Here is a 22069-nt window from a genome sequence, read left to right on the forward strand (position 1 = left end):
AGCTCAGGGAGACTCCCTTCACACGACGTGCAGTAGAAAATCTGAGGGCCTGAGTCTCTGGGGAGAGGGTTCTAGAGGGTGCGGACGCCTGATTGGCTGGATTTGGCCTAGAACATAATGACAGTGATATGTTATAGAGGTGACAAGTTGTCTATCTGTGAAAACTCTATGGTTTTTTTCTTTCTTTTATGCCTAATGGGCTTGGGTTGTTACTACATTGCTTTGTTATGTACCGTGGGACTCCCACTTCGACGACGGGGAATATTCAAGCATGTGAATCTATGAAAGACACCCCAATACTGGAGAAGCATTAGTAATGCTTGCTTTTGTCACTACTTCTAGTGGGCAAATAGGAGAGATTATAATAATACGTTTCCCCTGACCCAATGGACACTCTTTTCAAAGTAAGAATTTTCTCCATGGGAATGAAGTATACGTCAGCTGTGTAATATAAATTTGATTTGTAGACTATGGGAGTTGTCTGTCCCTCATTCTCAAATATGCACCTGTAGCCTGAGGAATTGGAAACAATTCTACTACCGAAGTTATTTTTGGTATTGGACTGTAAAACATTTAGCTCTCCGACATGTCTGTTTGCAGACCATGTGAGATAGCTGTATTTTTTCTGCCCAATGTGTTTTTTATAAACATGGGAGAAATCAAGGGCTTCACTTGCTCAGCATAATGCAACAAGTCCTCCCAAAGTAAGGAAATTCCATCAAGGCCTGCAACTTCCTAACATATTTGGAGGCTGTAAGGTGGCACACCACTGCATGAAATCCGCTGGCAGACCCCTACTGGACAGTTCATACCAAAGGAAGAACACATTCAAGTAAGATAATTTAGATTTTTCAAAGTTAATCTTGTAACTTGGAGGGGTCAGTACTGTCATTAGCAGATCCAACATAGCCAGGTGTTCCACTAAATGATCATGTATGATTTATACGTCATCTATGTAGGATAGAGCCTTGGGATCTGGTTGTAAGATCCTTACAATGTTTGCGGCAAATAAACCAGGATTATTCTTATAGCCAATAGGTTATCATATTGTTTTCAGGTGTGCACTGTTTTGCCAAAATCCCATTTTACATGTCCAGAGTTAGTTTATATTTTTTTTCCACGCTAGATTAATCATAAATCCTATGCTATGAGCATTTTGTACATCATAAGTATGGGTGTGCAAATTCAAATTCCTACAGTTTAAAAGTATTCTATATGATCCACTAGGTTTTAAAACCGTAAATAGAGGGGTGATGATTCAGAAACTACAAAGTTGAATATGCTACTTACCAGTATGCATCTGTTCTTGGCATGTAGGGCTGCTGACATTCATATCTGTGCATAGATCGCCGCCTAGTGTTGGGTCCGGATGTTTGCACGTTGTTGTCCTGGAAGAGTCTTCGAAGTATCCTGAGATAGGTGACTCCTCCCCTGGACCACAGTGCGCATGGGCATCCTCTCCATCCTCAGATTGTTTTTCGCCATTGTGGCAGTGATGGAGTAGATACAGAAAGTGATGACCATGCTTACAGTAATTCTGAGAGCTGCAGCTGCTACAGGCGCCGGGGAGGAGGGTGGGCGATATGAATGTCAGCAGCCCTACATGCCAAGAACAGATGCATACTGGTAAGTAGCATATTCAGTTCGAGGCATGTGGGCTGCTGAATTCATATCTGTGCATAGAATATATAGCAGTACCCTCTATTAGCGGCGGCCACCAGTGCCAGCTGCAGCGGTCTGAAAAAGAGTTTTGAGAACAGCCTGTCCTACAGCTGCCTGCTGTTTTGATTGCACATCTACACAATAGTGTTTGGTAAATGTATGTGTAGTGGACCAGGTGGCTGCTCTACATATATCATGCAAGGGGATGTTTCCCAGGAAAGCCATGGAGGCCCCTAACTTACGTGTTGAGTGGGCTCGTGGGGGAATCATTAATGTGCGTTTAGCTTTTTGATAGCAAATTTGAATACATTTAACGATCCATCTGGCTATACCTGCTTTGGAGATGGCGTTACCTTTGTGGTGTGGGGCAAAGGCAACGAAAAGTTGTTTTGTTTTCCTGAAGACTTTAGTCCTGTCTATATAGTACATGAGGGCTCTCTTTACATCCAGTGTATGGAGTGCTCTTTCTGCGACAGTTTGTGGGTTTTGAAAGAAAACAGGCAGTTTAATAGTTTGATTCATGTGGAACTGCGATACGTAGTACGACCCTATTGGCGTGAACCTGTATGAATGGCTCTTGAACGGTTAGTGCCTGGAGTTCACTAACTCTCCTCAAAGAGGTGATGGCTACTAGGAAAGCTACTTTCCAGGTGAGGAATTGAATCTCGCATGAGTGCAGAGGTTCGAAGGGTGGACCCATCAGTCTGGTGAGGACCAAGTTGAGGTTCCACATTGGAGCTGGTGGGTGGCTTGGAGGAATTACTCGTTTGAGTCCTTCCAAGAATGCTTTGATGGCAGGCACTCTGAATAAAGAGAGGTGCTGCCTGTTCTGGAGATAGGCTGATATTGCGGTCAAATGGACACGTATTGAGGTGTATGCCAGATTGCATCGGTATAGGTGTAAGAGGTAACAAATTATGTTTTGGATGGATGCGTCTAGCGGGTTAATGTTATTGTTAGTGCAATAAATTACGAACCTTTTCCATTTGGCTGCATAGCAAGCTCTGGTAGTGGGTCTTCTAGCCTCCTTAATGATGTCCATACAGTCAGGTGGCAGGTTCAGGTAGCCAAACTCTAGGACTTCAGGAGCCAGATTGCCAGGTTCAGCTGTTGCGGATCTGGTTGCTGAATCTCGCCATGGTTCTGCGTCAAATGCGCGGGTTTGATCCGCAGCCTTTGATGCGGCACCACGGAAAGTTCGAGAAAGGTGGTGTACCATGGTTGGCGTGCCCATGTTGGAGCAACCAGGACGAGTGTTAGTGAGTGTTGTCTGAGTTTGCGTGCCACCAGCGGTATCAATGGTGCTGGGGGAAAAGCGTACGCAAATCTGCCGGACCAGTTCATCCATATCGCATTGCCCTGCGACTGCGGATGTGGGAACCTGGCGGCAAAGCTTTGGCATTTTGCGTTTTCGCTTGTGGCGAATAGATCTATCTCTGGATGACCCCACTGCTGGAAGTACGGTTGGAGTACTGATGGGTGTAACCCCCACTCGTGCATCTGGTGGCTGTGTCTGCTGAGCAGATCCGCCATCTGGTTGTCCTTGCCGGGGAGGTGTTTCGCCATGAGGAACATGTTCCTCTGAATGGCCCACTTCCACATGCTCTGAGCCAGATGAGACAACTGTGGAGAGTGTGTTCCTCCCTGCTTTTGTATGTAGTACATGGCGGTCATGTTGTCCGTCCGGATCAACACGACTTTGTTGCACAAGTGTACTTTGAATGCTTTCATTGCTAGGAAGATTGCCATCAGTTCTAGAAGGTTGATGTGCATCTTCTTTTGTTGTATTGTCCATAGTCCCTGCACTGTGTAATTGAGTACATGAGCTCCCCCCCATCCCTGGAGAGACGCGTCCGCTGTCAGTATTATTTGTGGAACAGGCTCTTGGAACGGTCGGCCCTTGCAAAGGTTTTGTGGATTCCACCAATGCAGAGAGTTGTATGCCCGACCGCTCACCAACACTAGGTCTTTTAGTTGCCAGTAAGCCTGATTCCATGGACGTGCTAAGCACTCCTGAAGCGGGCGCATATGTAGTCTTGCGTGTGGGACTATGAAGATGCAGGAGGCCATCATGCCTATCAACTGCATGAACACTCGCGCAGGAAGGGAGTGTTGGGGTTTGAACTTGGAAATCAGCAGTTGCATGCTGTTGATCCTCACTAAATTTGGCTGAGCTGTGGCTGCCAGAGTGTCTCTGGTCGCACCTAGGTACTGTTGTACATGTGCGGGTTGGAGATGTGATTTTGTGTAATTTAGTGAGAACCCCAGACTGTGAAGAAGGTGAATGGTGCGGGACATGTGGCTGGCACATTGCTGGGCTGACTTTGCTTGAACAAGCCAGTCGTACAGGTAAGGGTAGACGTGAATGTGTTGCCTCCGTAGATGTGCAGCCACAGTAGCTAGGCACTTTGTGAAGACTCTGGGTGCTGTTGTCACGCCGAAGGGAAGAACCTTGAATTGGTAGTGCTGCCCTTGAACAGTGAACCTGAGATATTTTTTGTGTGAGGGGTGAATGGGTATGTGGAAATACGCATCTTTGAGGTCTAGCGTGGCCAGGAAGTCTCCCTGTTTGAGCAGCGGGAGGACTTGTTGTAGGGTGAGCATGTGGAAATGCTCTGAGAGAATGTAGCGGTTGAGGGGTCTCAGGTCTAGTATAGGTCTGAGTGACCCGTCCTTTTTTGGTATTAAGAAGTACAGGGAGTACACCCCCGTGCCTTGCTCGTGGACGGGTACGACCTCTATTGCGCCTTTTTCCAGCATACTGAGCACTTCCTGCTGTAATAGCGCTAAGTGCTCTGAGGACATAGGACGGTGTTTTGGTGGTATTGTGGGTGGAGTGGAGGTTAATTCTAGGCAGTAACCGTGTTTGATAATATCTTTGACCCACCTGTGGTGATGGTGTTCCACGTGGACAGGAACCTTTGTAGCCTTCCCCCGACAGGTGTTATGTGGTCGGGAGGAAGGTAGAGGGCGTCACTGTTTGTTCTTGGGGGAGGACCTGGTATTGCCGTATCCGCGTCCTCTGCCCTTTGTGCTGGAGCCACGATAACCACCCCGGGTGTTTTTATCGTAGGTACTTTGTGTGTTGCCCTTGTTGTAGGTTTGCTGTGACCCCTGTCCTCTACCTGCTCCTCTATTTCCGGGGCGACGAAAGGAGCCACTCCGAAAGGTTTGCGTTTGGAGAGCCCCCATGGACTTTGCAGTGTCTGTGTCCTTTTTTATTTTTTCTAGGGTGGTGTCAACGTCTGGCCCGAATAAGTAGTCGGGGTTGACCGGCTGATTGAGGATGTTATTTTGAACCTCAGGTTTGAATCCGGAGATTCGTAACCAGGCGTGTCGTCGTAGTATGACGCTGGTGTTTATTGCTCTGGCAGCTGTATCTGCGGCATCCAGTGCACACTTAATGGATGCGTTCGTGAGGAGTTGTCCCTCCCTGATGAGGATCTCTGCTCCCTCTTTGTATTGGTCAGGGAGATGCTAGAGTAGGGTTTCTAATGTGTCATTGTGTGCGCGATCGTAGCGAGCTAGGAGCGCCTGGGTATTGGCAATACGCCATATGTTAGCTGCCTGGGCTGCAACCCGTTTGCCGGAGGTCTCGAGCACCTTGGACTCTTTGTCCGGGGGAGGAGCATCCCCAGTTGTCTGCGAGTGCGCCCGTTTGCGAGCATTTGCGACTACAATGGAATCCAGAGGCAACTGGCCTCTAATGTACGTAGGGTCCCCAGGAGCCGACCTATATTTCTTGTCGATCCTGGGGTTTATTACTCTTGCCCTGGTGGGTTCTTTGAAAATGTCCTTTGCTGGTTTGAGGACACCCTTCAACATGGGTAGAGTTTTGATATTTCTCTCTGAGAATGCGAAAGTATCCATTAGAAAATCGTCCTCGATTGTGTCAGAGTGGAGGTGCACACCATGATTTGCCGCAGCACGTTCAATTAGGGCGTTGAATGCGGCAGTGTCCTCTGTGGGAGACGTTTTTGCGCCATATAGCTGCGTGTCCTGTGTATCCATAGGTGCACCTGTGTCTACAGGGTCATCCCAAGCCTGGTCAGGGTCCTGTTGGCCTTCAGGGTCCATCTCTCTGGGGTAGGGGACGTCGTCACCCATATAGTCCTCCAAAACGTCGGTTTCGGAGTGTGTCGGAGAGAAGGACTGTGGATCTGGGTAGGAGGTATGGAGACGTTCGTAAAGAACTGGTTCCGAATCCGCTGGCAGCTTTTTCTTTAGCGGGATCCGGTAGGAGTCCAAAGCGTGTTCGGAAGATATTCTCCGCTTGTGGAGCATAATTCTGCCGGTGTCGGCATCGATGATGTGGGACGGTGACGTCTCCGGAGGAGAGCGTTCGGCAGGTGTGATCCTAGTGTGGGTGACACGTGTTCTTATTTCAAACATTTTGGGCGCCGTGGATGGCGGCAGGCCAAAGGTGATATGGGGTGGTGCTGGAGAAGCTTTTTGAGCTGTTTTCGGCTCGGGGCCCGACGTGTCCTGGAGGGCTGCCTTTTCTTTGATGCGTTGCAAGGACGCTGCAACTTGTCGCACCTGGAGCGCCGACGGTTCTTTGGCGCCGAGCGGTTCTGTAGAGGCAGGCGTGGGCTTCTTCGGGGCCACGGGGTCATCGAGTCGAGGAGAGGTAGTAGCCGTCGACGGCGTCGATGATTGGGCCTTAGGTGCTGCTTTCGCAGTGGTGTGCGACGCAGCGGCCATTTTGACCTTCGTGGCCGGAGCCGATTGTTTCGGTGCCGGGTGCCGAGGCGGTTTGGCGGTACCGATGGCCTTTTTCCGTGTGTCGGCGCCGACGTCGGCTGCTGCGAGTTCGGCACCGAAGTCCCGTTTGGTGCGGTCGGCGCCGATGGGTTTTGCTGTCGTCGAAGGTGTAGTGGGCTTCGATCCGACCAGTGTCACTTTCAGTTTCGGTTTCTGTGGAACCGACACGACTTTTGGTTTCGGTTTCGATGAAGGGAAACCAGTCGTTTTGGGTACTAATGGCTGTCGCTGAATGTCCGGGGCCGAAGAACTGCGGGATAGGTCTTGGGTAAGGCCCGAAGGCGATCCCTCGACCGGAGCCATAGATTGACGCACTGGGATATCCTCCGTCTGTACGGGTAGGCCTTGCTCGTCACCGGAGCTACTTTCTTCGGCCCCTAAGGCCTCATCGTAGTCTTCTACCTCGGTGTCGTCTTCATCCCTGTGAAAGAGTTGCTCTTCGATGTCTTCCGATCCGGAATTGTGTTCGGAAGCGGGGCTGGAGGGTAGGTTCTCCACGCCTTCCACATCTTCGTCCTCGGCGCTGAAGATGTTGGTCGGGGCCGGTGCCGCTTGCTGCGCTTCAAGTCTCGCTGCTCGTCGATTCCGGAGAGTCTTTTTGGATCGGAATCGGGCACAGGCCATACATGTGGATTCGTCGTGATCCGGTGAAAGGCATTTGTTGCACACCGGGTGGACGTCGACATGGGGATATTTTGCATTGCAAACAGGACACCGCTTGAATGGTGTCCTCGATTCCATCGTCGATGGTGTCGATGTCGATGCGAAAAAGTTGTTTTTGAAGTTAGTAAACTAACAAGTAACTGTCGATACCGATCGGGAACAGTACCGACGCGAACTACAGGCCTTTTGGCCTGAAAAAAGTTTTTCCTAACTTGAGTCAAGATAAGCACATCCGAACCCAATGGCGGAAAAAAACAATCTGAGGATGGAGAGGATGCCCATGCGCACTGTGGTCCAGGGGAGGAGTCACCTATCTCAGGATACTTCGAAGACTCTTTCAGGACAACAACGTGCAAACATCCGGACCCAACACTAGGCGGCGATCTATGCACAGATATGAATTCAGCAGCCCACATGCCTCGAACACTATAATACCTTGATAATGTAGCAGATATAAAATAGCTTTTATGTTGCATTTTGCTTCTGGCTTTAGAGGCTATTTAGCCTGGACTTGGGGCTCACGCCATAAAAGAATGACATGGGGAACTGAATCTTTATCACATCCAGCTCATTTTCTGTGCAATGCTGAAGCTTGCCACTCGGATGCATACATTTTCCTTAGGTTTGCAGCTACTAAGGAGGAAGCACTTAACATCTTTACCTCCTTCCTCGTCTCTCTTAAAAACTGGTGGCCAGTCATCCTCTGCAATAATGTCAAACATCTGATAAATGCAGCTTGAATATCACCTTTACTGTCTGTGTATGTTTATCCCCCTCAACGTATGTTTCTAGAATTTAAACCCTATCTGGATGGTTGACATGACTATTCAGTCTCAACTTGTAAAATTCATCAATCTGTTTCAACATCACATGCTCTGGAGAGTCTGGAGAAATATCATAACTTTTTCTGCATTGTGTAGAAGCACTATTGCCAAAATCCTGCACCTCAGAATTATTCCTACTTTGCAGGGCATGTTTATTAGTTATCCCAGCTACTTTCTTCTTTTGAAAGTGTGTTGTAGAGATGGGATCTTTCTATTCCTTTAAACTAATCTCCGCTTCACGTCCCGATTCACTTTTCGGCCTGATATGCTCGCCCTTCCTGCAGTACTCTGCCCATCCCGTACACCCTTTTAATGTCAGAGATCTGAAAACAGGTAGAACAGTTAACAGTATACTGATACCGATCAGGCTTTTTAATTTCCCTCAACTGTATCTACCCAGGCTGGACTCCTGACTTGATAGTGTCAAAGTCCTTTTCTTTGGTCTCGTTTCCTGCTTCTTTTTCGTCTATGGTGCAGCTTTTCCCTTACCAAAACCTTCAATCTAATATAAAAAGCCAGGGACCCTAAGGTATCAAGGTGAACAGATGTATATGTTTCCGAAATAATCTTCGGTAATTCCCATTCATGATCCTGAACAGGAACGGTTATTCTCTGGTGTATTGCCAGGGCTGCGCCATCTCCATGAATGTCCCTCAGAATGACTGACAAAACTATTTCAAAACTGCCCATTAATTTCATCACCAAGTCAAAAGCTGGTGCAGCTCCATGCTCATTTTATACGTGTTTTAATACATCTGTTAATTACACCAATTGGTGTGTGCCATGCATAGTAGTATTTATGCACTCAAACACACTCCTCCTATTTTTCCACTCTTCTACATGTAGCACCATCCTAAGGGCTTGATTACGATGTCTCGCCCGACACCGTCACGGACTCGGGACCGACCAAGCTCAGGTCGGCGGTCCAGACACCGCTATTACGATGCGACCGCACATGGTGCGGACGCATTCTCCCATTTCCCAATGGGAGCTTGTGTTACGGTCGTAAACAGGCTGTAATACATGCTCCCATGGAGAAATGGGAGATAGTGTTAATCCCTGCAGCCCGTGGCAGGCACCTCAAGGTGCAGGGATTAAACCCCCCCAACCGGAGGTCGCAAGGGAAAGGGGGCCCTTCTAGAAGCCCCCAAACACACTTTCTGACAAGGTTTCCATGTAAGAAAGGCCGGCATGGAAACCCTGCAGGAAACCGTGCATCGTAATTTGGACGGCGTAAACCGCCGTCCATGTGGATTACGTGGCGGTTACGACTGGCCAGTGGGCCATTCAGAACGTGTGTGGACATGCAGTTATGTCGACACATTTTATTATAAAGCACCCTGCCTTAGGACTAGAAGGTCTGCTGTAAGGGTGACTTGCATATATTGCATGCAGTGTTTATTGGCAATGCACACGGGGTGTCTGCATTTCAGGTTTTAACTTTTGCCTGCATGAGTTTGGTGGTGGGTCCCTTAGGGTAGCACAATGCATGCTGCAGACCTTAGAAATCTTCCTTGGTACCCATGCCCTAGGTACCAGAGGCAACACTTACTAGGGACTTACAGGGGTGCCAATTGGGGAATTGCAGATATGGTGTTTAAGAGAAAAAACACTGGTGACCTGATTAGGAGGGACCCATTGCACTTCAGTCAAAATTGCATCAAGATACCAGGCATGGCCATGTCAAAAAGGGGCACTGTCTTACAAAGGTTTTCAACGCCAAGTGGGCAGCCCTCCACTCAAGATTGCGTTCAGACCAGTGGCCTCTCCCAAATGGCAGAACCAACCTAGAAGCGATGCATTGGTCACCACTGCCTGCTCAGGTTGGGGAAGGGAGTGGGGTATGCCAAAGACCCAATTGCAGTCCAGTAACTCTAACTGCCGATCTTTGGCAGCCTCCTCCGAAATCTGGAAATGGTCCGAGAGGTCCCCTTGATGTTAGCCCCAATTAGACTTCAGATCCTACTGCAGAGCCCTCATATGCCTCCTGGCGGGTATGAGCAGCATGATGGAAGCAATCAGTCCCTGCAGCTTTAGAGACAACCTCACTGGAATCCAGAACAGAGTCCTGAAATATCAGGATCATAGCCTGAATGTCCTGGGCTCTCTTTCCCAGGAAAAAGGCACTAAAATAAACTGTGTCCATAATGGGACATATGAAAGGGAGTATCTAAGAAGGAGTCAAGTCCGACTTCAGCATACTGCTATTGAGCCCCAAAGATGACAGGATGTCTGCCGTCATCTGGAAGTGCCTCACAACTGCCTGTGGCAAGCCCGCCGTCGACAGCCAGTCGTTGAGGTAGGGTGAAGGCTGGTACTACTGTCCCACAATGAACTGCAAGTAGTGTGGTGGGCCAGCATAACACAGATATGGTAATAGGCAACCTGCTGGTCCAACACCACTATACAGTCTACAGGGTCAAGAGCAGACAAAGCCGGGGCCTAGGTGAGAACTTCAAATGTTTCCTTCCGAAGCAGGGCGTTGAGAGAGCACAGACCTAGAATAGACCACAAGCCTCCATCCTTCTTGGCCATCAGATAATAGGGAAGAACCACCTTCCACTTCTAGCACAGCCCCTATGGCCAATAGGGCTTGCACTTCCTGCAGCAAAATGGAGAGATGGTCCTCAATCAGTGATTGGGTGGACAGTGGATGGTGCAGCTGGAAAGACAGGAAGAGTAAAGCGTACCCTTCGAGAACAATCTGTAGGATCCACCTGTCTGAAGTAATTGCTTGCCAACCCACATAGTATCAGATTCTGGATTTGCAAAAATGACTTCTAGGATGTGCCCAGCGATGTGTGTGGGTTTGTGGATGATCTGATTTTGGTTCAGTGTGTCTAGGCCAGTGATGATAGTTCTTGGATGGGACATATTGGGTTTATCAAACTAAATGTTTGGGTTACCAAGGATGCATAGGTTGGACTGCAGTGCCATAAGGTTTGAAACCAATAGAAATGAGTTTGGGAATGTTGCATTGCCAGATGGTGGTCTGTAAAGGAGGAAGTTAAAGGAGGAAGTTGGTATATGGTTGCATCTGGTGATGAGGGACTCACAACCTTGTATGGAAAAGTTGTCAGCTTTAATGAGATTTATTGTTCCTTTGAATTGAACAGCTAGTCTGCTTCCTCTTTTGCTTATGTGATTATGTGGGATGGATGGATAGCCTGGAGGAATAGCTTTATGTAATACTGGAGCCATGTCCTCTCTGAACCATGATTCAGTTATGAAGAGTAAGTCTGGTAGAGTGACAGTGAGTAGGTTGTAAATATGGTGTTTGTTTTTATAGAGTGAACAAGCATTTATTAGTAGTAGGCAGTCTAATGATTGTGTTTCGGTGGTGGTGTGACTGTTTTCTAGAAGAGTGGGTAGTAGTCTTTGAAATAGTAGCAGGCGTATTATTAGTGTTGGTATTAACTGTATCACAATGGCAAAAGTATTGTTTGACTATATCGTAATCCTCACTCAGCGGGGATAGACGGCATGTTGTTGGGACGGTGTGTGCAGATGGCGGTTGAGAGAGAGTTGGTGCGCTGCGCTGGTTTTGTAGAGTAGTCGTTTTGTGTAATAGATGTGAAGTTGTGAAGAGTGGTATGTTATTTTGTTTGCACCTGTTTAGTGTGGAAGATGTATGGGTTAGAGGTGGTGGAGGAGCATGTGAGTCATGGTATGTGGCTCTAAATTGAGCAATGGATGAGAGGTCGGTGAATAAGTATTGTTGTGTTGGGGTGTTTGTGGTAGGTGTTGGTGAAGACCAAATGTGGGAGTAAAGTTGATTTAGGATCTGTATTATCTGTGTAGTCATGAGGGCTGTTTCTATTTTGTGACTGAATGCTGTACGAAATTGTGTGAGAGAGATTTTGACGTGCTGATGTGTGTGTTATGTTTTGTTTTTTTGTAAAGGAGTGAGATGAGCTACTGATGTAGTGAATTTGTGTATAGGTGCCTAGGTTGGATTGGGTGTGACACCGGTCAAAGTTGGATCTGTGTCTGACAATTGGGGCCACCTCTTCAGGCAGTGAAGGTCCCATTGGCATTGATGGGGGCCTGGTGTGGTATTGGAGGGAGTAATCTGAGTTGAAGGCAAGATTGGCTCAGAGGAACCAGCTGTTGCCAAGGGCGAATTTGCTGGTGGTATCATAGGTGGAAGGCCTTAGGGCTCCTTGGGGCCTAAAGGCAAGCCAAAGGGAGTCGGCAGGGATCCAAAACCTGGAGCATAGCTGCGCGGAACTCTTCAATCTGGTGTAGTGTGGTTAAAGGCCCTGGAAACTCTAGTTGTGTTTGGTCGACTTCAAGAGTGACTGAAATGGCTAGCGTCACCCACACACTTGCTAAGGGGAGTGTGAGTGGTGCAAATAATTTTTTGTGTTTTTCTTGTGCTTCCCTGAAGACTTGGAGCATCATGGAGACAGGCCTCTAGAGCGGCTCCGTCGAATCTGGGAATGGGAGAGGAACCAGGATTGAGCCTTGGAAACGTAGCGGGACTTGGAGCTAGGAGAAAGGGTTTTCTTATGTTTGACAGCAATGCCTCACATTGCGTGATGGCCTTCGGGTTAATTGATGTGCAGTCACCGCAGGTCTTGAAGTTATGGTTCGACCCCATACACCATAGGGATAACTGATGGGGATCAGTAGCAAAAATCTGTTTGTGACAGTCCCTACAGTGTTTGAAACCTGTTTTAAGCGGGGGGGGGGGGGGGGGGGGGGTAGGGGCACCACTTGCACGCTGATGAATTTCTAATAAATTGATGTGGAAGTTTGGATCCTGCATCTGGTGGCACGGAAAGAAAAACCAACGTCAGTGCCCAGGAGTGGTGCGTTTATAGCCTGCACTTCATTTCCGGAGGGTAACCACATCAATGCAGAATCACACAGAGCCAACTTCCAGCACACAGAGGTACTACGAAAAATGTTTCCAGACCCAGTACGACACCTAGGGGCTATTCAAAGAGTAAGGAATCTGGAGCCAAAAGTCTTTCAGAAGCCACTGATATTTAACCAAGAGAACAATATGTGTTCTCCTAGCTTCTCATATCTTTTAACAAGAACAATTTGCACTACCACTTTCCAGCTATTCAGTGTCATTTGTGTGCAGAAGCTTAGCTAAATGCCAGTTAAAATCACCTATCACAAGCAGTAGTGTCAGGAATATTATTAACGTATTATGTGTCGAGTCTACAGTTTCTTAAAGCACCACAAGCATGGCTACCCTCCTCTATGACCTGGATGGAGCAAATGTTACAAAATGAAGGTCCTACAATTTCATCTGTTTTATTTTTATAAAGATCCAAAACAATAATGTTTAAATTAGCCATCTCTTATATATAAACGTTATTTTGTTATTACAACCAAAGTAGACATCCATAATAGACATTACAAAAGTCATATATTTAAAATGATTAAAAACATAACATACATTTCATTGCTTAATTACATAGTACATCACAACGCCCAAAGTGGTTAGGTCATGCCAGAATATAAAGTGACCTGTGCTTTAGAAGCAGTGCAATTTTGTTTAACAACTATGAACACATAGCAAAATGTGCAATGAATAGAATGAGAGTCTCATCCCATGAATCACATTCAAAAGTAAATCCTAAAAAGCATGTCCAAATTGTAAGCAAATGCTAAAATAGCCATGTCTTTTTGTTGGATTTGATACTTATAAGATTTACATAAAAGCTTTCATAAGGGCAACCCTACATGCTCTTAGAGGCATCTACAGTAAAGCAAGCACAGTTCTCCAGGGGAAGAAGCCCTAAGCCTTCAAGAGTCATTGTGAATATCAATAGATGTCAAAATAAAAATTCTTCTATCTCCCCATTAAATCAAAATTAACCCAAAAGGCTACATTTCATAATAATAGTGTAAGTCTGTGTTCATCCCCAAGCCAAGGGGGGAGCTGGGAATAGCACTGACTAACAAAACTTGGCATCCCTATTATCCAACTCTGGTGCTGCCCCTATGTTCCTTTAAAATTGATGACAAACGTTTGGGCTCCATACCACATTTAGCGGGATACAATTTTTATCTGGCCTTTGATATTCCTCAGGCTCAGCTGAAAAGGACCTCCCTTGACTCTAAATATGTTGGTTTATTATGCAAGTCATTCCTTTGCAATAATGCAAATGGATACAGACACAGGCTAATGAACTTTTATAACCCCGAAAAAACAATTCGGATGTGCCATGCCTTTTGACCCTCATTCAGTCACTAAGAATCTTAAATCCTTTAAATTGAGTCTCTGGAAAAACTGAAAACTGTAACATGGGATAGGTACGGAATAGTTTTAATATATGAACTCTATTCAGCATATCAAAGGAGACTGGTGACATCTACTGAGGTTTTGTAAAATGTTTAGCTGGTCAAAAGCATTTAGAGAAAATTCTGGGGATACAAGTGGCTCAAGATCCCCCCATCCCTATTCGTGATATAAATATAGTTGACCTGACCCAAACTCTAGAGTCTGAGTTGGAATAGGGGACTGCAGGACTGTCATAATAAGTCAATGGTAGATTTTCAAAGCAGTCCGGCATCAAGTTACCATGTCTTGTTACCCTCTTCTCCAGGAAACATTGGGAAAATTGTCTTGGAACTTTGTAGGCCTACATAACACTCCAATTGGAACTCTGCTGCATTTGGATATGCCTCAACATGCACACAGAGTGCTCAACATTGTGAAGTTAACACAATCTGACCAAAAATGACAGCAGCATCTTGAGTTTATTCCGGACAAAGTACTCAGATCCTGTTTTCGGGTTGGCTGTAAGGCTAAAATTCAAAGCGCCCTGTCCTCAACTTTGGCTTGGAGGTGTACCACTTTTGCTTACAGCTTCCACTAAAGAAACTCTAAGCTCAGAGTTTAAACTCTGTGAAGGGCACAAGCATATCTCACTGTATTACTGTGTACGAAGAACAACTCAGGAGGCTGAATTACAAAAGTAAGCATTCTTGCTGCTATTGTATGTACACCTGTATCATCCCTTTTTAAGTTGATGCTCTTGAATCTATTTATTTTTGTCTTTGGCAAGCCTCACAGAACTTCCAGGTCTGAGTTGCTTTCTAACTGGTGAACATGTCCCCGTCACTGAAGACTCAATTACATGGTGTTTTATAGGGTGCAGATGTTGCCTAGCATACTCCAGCCCTTCATGCATTTTAGAACAAATTCCATGCTTGTGCCTCAAGGGTACGTCACTGCATACTCCTGCTTCTCCTTTCTCATGATGCGCAGAGCTTGTCTCACTTGGAGCCCTACAAGTAATATTTCACTATTTAAGATTTCAGTTATTCCCTCCCCTAACATGGAGAGTTAGATGTCAGGATTGTGCTTTTGATTAGGAATGCAGGATGTGGTAGGAATAAAAGATTGGGGGGGGGGGGCGGGAGGGGGGGCAGATGCTTATCATAACTACAAACATTAACAGACTAGAAAAAAGGAGCTTCTCTGGATAGCATTCCGGCCAACCAAGTCTTGGAGCCAGGACACTCGAAACTCCATACTAGTACCAACATATAATATGTAGGAATAGCCACAAAAAACACAGCCATCTGTTTGGTGTAGAGAACATGCCAGTCACCTGTGCCCTGAGCAGCAAGTTCTATGCATTAACAACTGAAAATCTAGCAAGCCCAAAACCTCTTTGTAGCTCTTTGTACTCCAAGAGTAAAATTTGGCGAAATGCAAATAATACTCACTGTATATCCTTTTCTCCCTGCCAGCCTTTAGGCTAATGCTTATGTTCCTTTAGTTTAGAATCAACATCAGTTTTCCCTAGAGTAACAAGTGTGTACCCAAGGGCTCACTGACCAGGAGGCCTTTTATACCAGGAAAGGTTTAGATCGAGAAGCCAATAGAAGCAGAGATTAGGAGTTTCTCGACAAAGGGTCCTATGGGGCAAATACATTTGGTCACAGACTCCCAAAATTGAATGTCTTTCTAGCTCAAACTTTGTTTATGCTCACTACTTAAGGCACGATTTCTACTTCTGCATCTTGACTGGAATTGACCATAAAATGCAAGGAATCAATCTACATAGACTATTGCTATTAGTATATTCACCATTAAACGCCCCCCCCAACCTCGAATCCCACCACAGCAGTGTCAACACCAGCCTCCAAGGGCTACATTTTGGCAGCTTGGAACGCAATCACGTCATAGTAAGCTTACGGCTGGGTTGTGCTTTCGTTGGATCAAAATTGTCCATCCTCTTTTCATTCAGCCATCAAAATGCTGCGAGCTGAATAGAATTACTATTTCATAATGCTGGTAGGCAGAGACGTTTTAAGGCATGGGCAAAATGGGCTCTGGCCCACGGCCCCAGCCTATCAGGGGGGCCCCCTCATAGAGCCAGCTCTTTTCTGTAGTCCTGCCCTGGTGACCTTGAGTAATTCTTAGACAGATTGATTTAAATACCGTTTTCCTTCAATTAATTTTTCAATGTGGGCGATAGGTGAAAGTCTATTACAGACATTTTGCAGAGAAATGTGTTTGTTTCATGCAACATCCATAAAAAAGGTTCTTTCAATATGAACAAGCATTTGCAATGCAATCGGTCTTGCCTTTGGGACCTTATAAGTATTTCGCCATGCAGCAGATTGTCGCACATTACTGCAAAGTAGCCTAGCTATGGACTGTGCGACAGCGATCACTGCCGTTATCACCAGCTTTTGATGTGGAGGGAACTCTGCTCTCACACTTTCAACCTTTGATTCGTAGTTTAAACCATCAGTAGTAAACTAACTACTAGTACCCCAAAAAAATGAAAACCTAGAATCGCAACCAACACTTGTCAAGAACGTTGCATTTTGCCAACAGTTGCTTCTGTATTCTGGAAAGTGACCAACTCAAGGTAGTAAAGCAGCTAATCATAGGGCGGCAACAGCAGTGTACACACAGTGTGCTGAAACTGCATCACGGCAGCGGGCACTCGGAGTTCACAAGCAAACCTGTGGCGTGCGCTCCAGGCCCCACTCACCGATGCCTATGCAATAATATTACACTGGTGATGGTAAACTGTACTAGGGACAGGTACCCTTTACACCATCAAAAAACACCCAAAATCGCACAGGGTAAAAAAACTATTTTTGATTTCCTGGGGCCTCACGCTTTTATTAGGGCAGTGAGACCTGCACAGGAGGAACTGGTTCCTTGCACAAACTAGCTAGAAGGCAGTAAGATGGCTCTGCATCTTACACTCAGATATGGAAGCAACCAGAGAATCACATGTGTGCGACACGACCCGCACAGTCAGCCGTTCAACCTCTTGAGGTCGGTAACCTATTGTGGTTGGTAACTTGAATATAATTATTGAATTATGCGATGTTATGCACAGTTCTATGGAACATTAAAGTGCCACACAAACAAATCATGTTTTCACTCCTAAAACCGACCCAAACTCTAGAGTCTGAGTTGGAATAGGGGACTGCAGGACTGTCATAATAAGTCAATGGTAGATTTTCAAAGCAGTCCGGCATCAAGTTACCATGTCTTGTTACCCTCTTCTCCAGGAAACATTGGGAAAATTGTCTTGGAACTTTGTAGGCCTACATAACACTCCAATTGGAACTCTGCTGCATTTGGATATGCCTCAACATGCACACAGAGTGCTCAACATTGTGAAGTTAACACAATCTGACCAAAAATGACAGCAGCATCTTGAGTTTATTCCGGACAAAGTACTCAGATCCTGTTTTCGGGTTGGCTGTAAGGCTAAAATTCAAAGCGCCCTGTCCTCAACTTTGGCTTGGAGGTGTACCACTTTTGCTTACAGCTTCCACTAAAGAAACTCTAAGCTCAGAGTTTAAACTCTGTGAAGGGCACAAGCATATCTCACTGTATTACTGTGTACGAAGAACAACTCAGGAGGCTGAATTACAAAAGTAAGCATTCTTGCTGCTATTGTATGTACACCTGTATCATCCCTTTTTAAGTTGATGCTCTTGAATCTATTTATTTTTGTCTTTGGCAAGCCTCACAGAACTTCCAGGTCTGAGTTGCTTTCTAACTGGTGAACATGTCCCCGTCACTGAAGACTCAATTACATGGTGTTTTATAGGGTGCAGATGTTGCCTAGCATACTCCAGCCCTTCATGCATTTTAGAACAAATTCCATGCTTGTGCCTCAAGGGTACGTCACTGCATACTCCTGCTTCTCCTTTCTCATGATGCGCAGAGCTTGTCTCACTTGGAGCCCTATAAGTAATATTTCACTATTTAAGATTTCAGTTATTCCCTCCCCTAACATGGAGAGTTAGATGTCAGGATTGTGCTTTTGATTAGGAATGCAGGATGTGGTAGGAATAAAAGATTGGGGGGGGGGGGGCGGGAGGGGGGACAGATGCTTATCATAACTACAAACATTAACAGACTAGAAAAAAGGAGCTTCTCTGGATAGCATTCCGGCCAACCAAGTCTTGGAGCCAGGACACTCGAAACTCCATACTAGTACCAACATATAATATGTAGGAATAGCCACAAAAAACACAGCCATCTGTTTGGTGTAGAGAACATGCCAGTCACCTGTGCCCTGAGCAGCAAGTTCTATGCATTAACAACTGAAAATCTAGCAAGCCCAAAACCTCTTTGTAGCTCTTTGTACTCCAAGAGTAAAATTTGGCGAAATGCAAATAATACTCACTGTATATCCTTTTCTCCCTGCCAGCCTTTAGGCTAATGCTTATGTTCCTTTAGTTTAGAATCAACATCAGTTTTCCCTAGAGTAACAAGTGTGTACCCAAGGGCTCACTGACCAGGAGGCCTTTTATACCAGGAAAGGTTTAGATCGAGAAGCCAATAGAAGCAGAGATTAGGAGTTTCTCGACAAAGGGTCCTATGGGGCAAATACATTTGGTCACAGACTCCCAAAATTGAATGTCTTTCTAGCTCAAACTTTGTTTATGCTCACTACTTAAGGCACGATTTCTACTTCTGCATCTTGACTGGAATTGACCATAAAATGCAAGGAATCAATCTACATAGACTATTGCTATTAGTATATTCACCATTAAACGCCCCCCCCAACCTCGAATCCCACCACAGCAGTGTCAACACCAGCCTCCAAGGGCTACATTTTGGCAGCTTGGAACGCAATCACGTCATAGTAAGCTTACGGCTGGGTTGTGCTTTCGTTGGATCAAAATTGTCCATCCTCTTTTCATTCAGCCATCAAAATGCTGCGAGCTGAATAGAATTACTATTTCATAATGCTGGTAGGCAGAGACGTTTTAAGGCATGGGCAAAATGGGCTCTGGCCCACGGCCCCAGCCTATCAGGGGGGCCCCCTCATAGAGCCAGCTCTTTTCTGTAGTCCTGCCCTGGTGACCTTGAGTAATTCTTAGACAGATTGATTTAAATACCGTTTTCCTTCAATTAATTTTTCAATGTGGGCGATAGGTGAAAGTCTATTACAGACATTTTGCAGAGAAATGTGTTTGTTTCATGCAACATCCATAAAAAAGGTTCTTTCAATATGAACAAGCATTTGCAATGCAATCGGTCTTGCCTTTGGGACCTTATAAGTATTTCGCCATGCAGCAGATTGTCGCACATTACTGCAAAGTAGCCTAGCTATGGACTGTGCGACAGCGATCACTGCCGTTATCACCAGCTTTTGATGTGGAGGGAACTCTGCTCTCACACTTTCAACCTTTGATTCGTAGTTTAAACCATCAGTAGTAAACTAACTACTAGTACCCCAAAAAAATGAAAACCTAGAATCGCAACCAACACTTGTCAAGAACGTTGCATTTTGCCAACAGTTGCTTCTGTATTCTGGAAAGTGACCAACTCAAGGTAGTAAAGCAGCTAATCATAGGGCGGCAACAGCAGTGTACACACAGTGTGCTGAAACTGCATCACGGCAGCGGGCACTCGGAGTTCACAAGCAAACCTGTGGCGTGCGCTCCAGGCCCCACTCACCGATGCCTATGCAATAATATTACACTGGTGATGGTAAACTGTACTAGGGACAGGTACCCTTTACACCATCAAAAAACACCCAAAATCGCACAGGGTAAAAAAACTATTTTTGATTTCCTGGGGCCTCACGCTTTTATTAGGGCAGTGAGACCTGCACAGGAGGAACTGGTTCCTTGCACAAACTAGCTAGAAGGCAGTAAGATGGCTCTGCATCTTACACTCAGATATGGAAGCAACCAGAGAATCACATGTGTGCGACACGACCCGCACAGTCAGCCGTTCAACCTCTTGAGGTCGGTAACCTATTGTGGTTGGTAACTTGAATATAATTATTGAATTATGCGATGTTATGCACAGTTCTATGGAACATTAAAGTGCCACACAAACAAATCATGTTTTCACTCCTAAAACCGGCCTATTCATTCATATGCGCACAGATTGACGCACAGAACACTTGAAAGTTGCTTTGCAAAAGTAACCTAGCAGAGCTGATTGGAACATGACCTGAATGTCATGTTTCAATCTCCTCAGAAATCGTATTCTGTGATTTGCTTTAGAATGCTCGGTTCCTACTATAAAATAAGGACTGTGGTAAAACGTAATTAATTAGACTAGACACCTATGATTTGGCTGTATTCTACCTTACATCCCAATCAATCATAAAATGGATGAAGCCGGATTAACCCCCGCTTTAGTCGGACTCAAAATTAAAACAAGCCCTGGCAGAAAAGGCCAAATCAAATTCATCCTGCAGGAGGCGCAATTAAAATGGACCATTGGGGTATGGGGTGGGGGGGTCTGGGGCAGGGTCCAGGGTCGTGGCAGGCCGAGCGCAGCCAACAAAGCCAGCTGCCGACCGTGAAAATGCTGGAGCGGAGGTATTGTTAGCGCCGGCCTGCTTTCTGTGGAAAGTGTATTACTGTGTGTGGCACTTATTATTACATACTGCACAAGAGTGGGAAGAACCAAAAAAACAAAAACACAGCCTCTACGCTACCATCTCGGGACTTCACGCATTTAAATAAAATGAGCAATACGGGAAAAAAGGGTAGAAATAAAAACCAAATGTGCTAATGATTATACAGCGCTTAAAAAGGCAGAGGTGCATGGAGCGCTGCGGTGCTCTCCACAGTCTCCACGTACCTTCCCTCGTCCCCTTTGTCTGGAAGCTCAGGCTTCTGCCTGCCCTCGGTAAAGCTGCAGCAATCTTTCCTTATCCCAAGTGGCTGCAAGCTGAGGCTCCTGCCTGCCCTCGGTAAAGCGCACCGCAGGACGTGCAAGAGCATTACAGCCTGCTGCTGACATTGACCCTTCTGCCTTCTCACAGCCGCGCTTCCGCTTCCAGGTAACGTCTGTATTGCGCATGTGAGTGTTCAGGACAAGTCAGGCAAAATAGAGTGCAAATGCACTCAGCCAATCCCAGGAGTAAACAAGCATTTACAAATGCAATAGGACTCGTATTTATGCGGGACCTATTGCATTGTAAACAAAAATGCGGCCATCCAAAAAGGCAGGAACGGGAGTGGAGGGAGTTGTGGTGGGCAGAGAAGTCATGGACTGCGGGAGGGAACAGGGGGAGGCAGGGGAACAAAAGAGTTTTTAAAGTAAAGGGGCTGATAGCTATGGAAGGAGAAAAATGACGACATGGTCGTCAGGAGGCGGGACTAAGTTGCCGAAAACCAATCACAATGCAGCATTTAAGATTTCGGCATATCAAAAAGCTAGGTAAAGCTAGGAGGAAAGTGGGCGGAGCTTCCCCTGCTATACTGTATACAGCATCTCTTGACGAGACAGCGCATGCGCTGCCTAGGCGAGACCTAAAAACGGGAGGGTGTCACAGAGATTATTTGTAGTAATATTTGTGAGTTGCTGCTGTGTTACAATATTGAAATCACACGTCACTATCCTTTAATATTATATGCAAACACATTTAAAAATTGCACTTGTGTGCCTGTGCACTGTCAGTGAACTGACCAAAGGGGGTACGAAAGAGCTGAAACTGAATCATAAATTCAAAGCGATTTCAAACAGGGGCCCCCAAAATACGTTTGGCAAAGGGCCTCCCAAATCCTTAAGATGTCCCTGCTGGTAGGGACAACAGAACAAGTGCTTCATTTTAAAGAGGGGAGCAAAAGCTTCAGAAGAACACAGTCATAGTTGTGCAGCATGAAGGCACTCACCTTTACGGGAATTGGTAACCCACTGCACTATTCTCTCTTCTTGCAACAATACCTAT

The 22069-nt window shown here is 46.0% G+C and overlaps 1 protein-coding gene across 1 annotated transcript in view; it reads right to left on the minus strand.

Moving 5' to 3' along the window:
- LOC146831408 (desmoglein-2-like) overlaps positions 1 to 22069 on the minus strand; it is a 410122-nt gene that overhangs the window by 270503 nt on the left and 117550 nt on the right. The gene's annotated exons all lie outside the window — the stretch shown is intronic.

Source organism: Triturus cristatus, chromosome 5_1, assembly GCF_964204655.1.
Source record: "Triturus cristatus chromosome 5_1, aTriCri1.1, whole genome shotgun sequence".
NCBI classification, from domain to species: domain Eukaryota; kingdom Metazoa; phylum Chordata; class Amphibia; order Caudata; family Salamandridae; genus Triturus; species Triturus cristatus.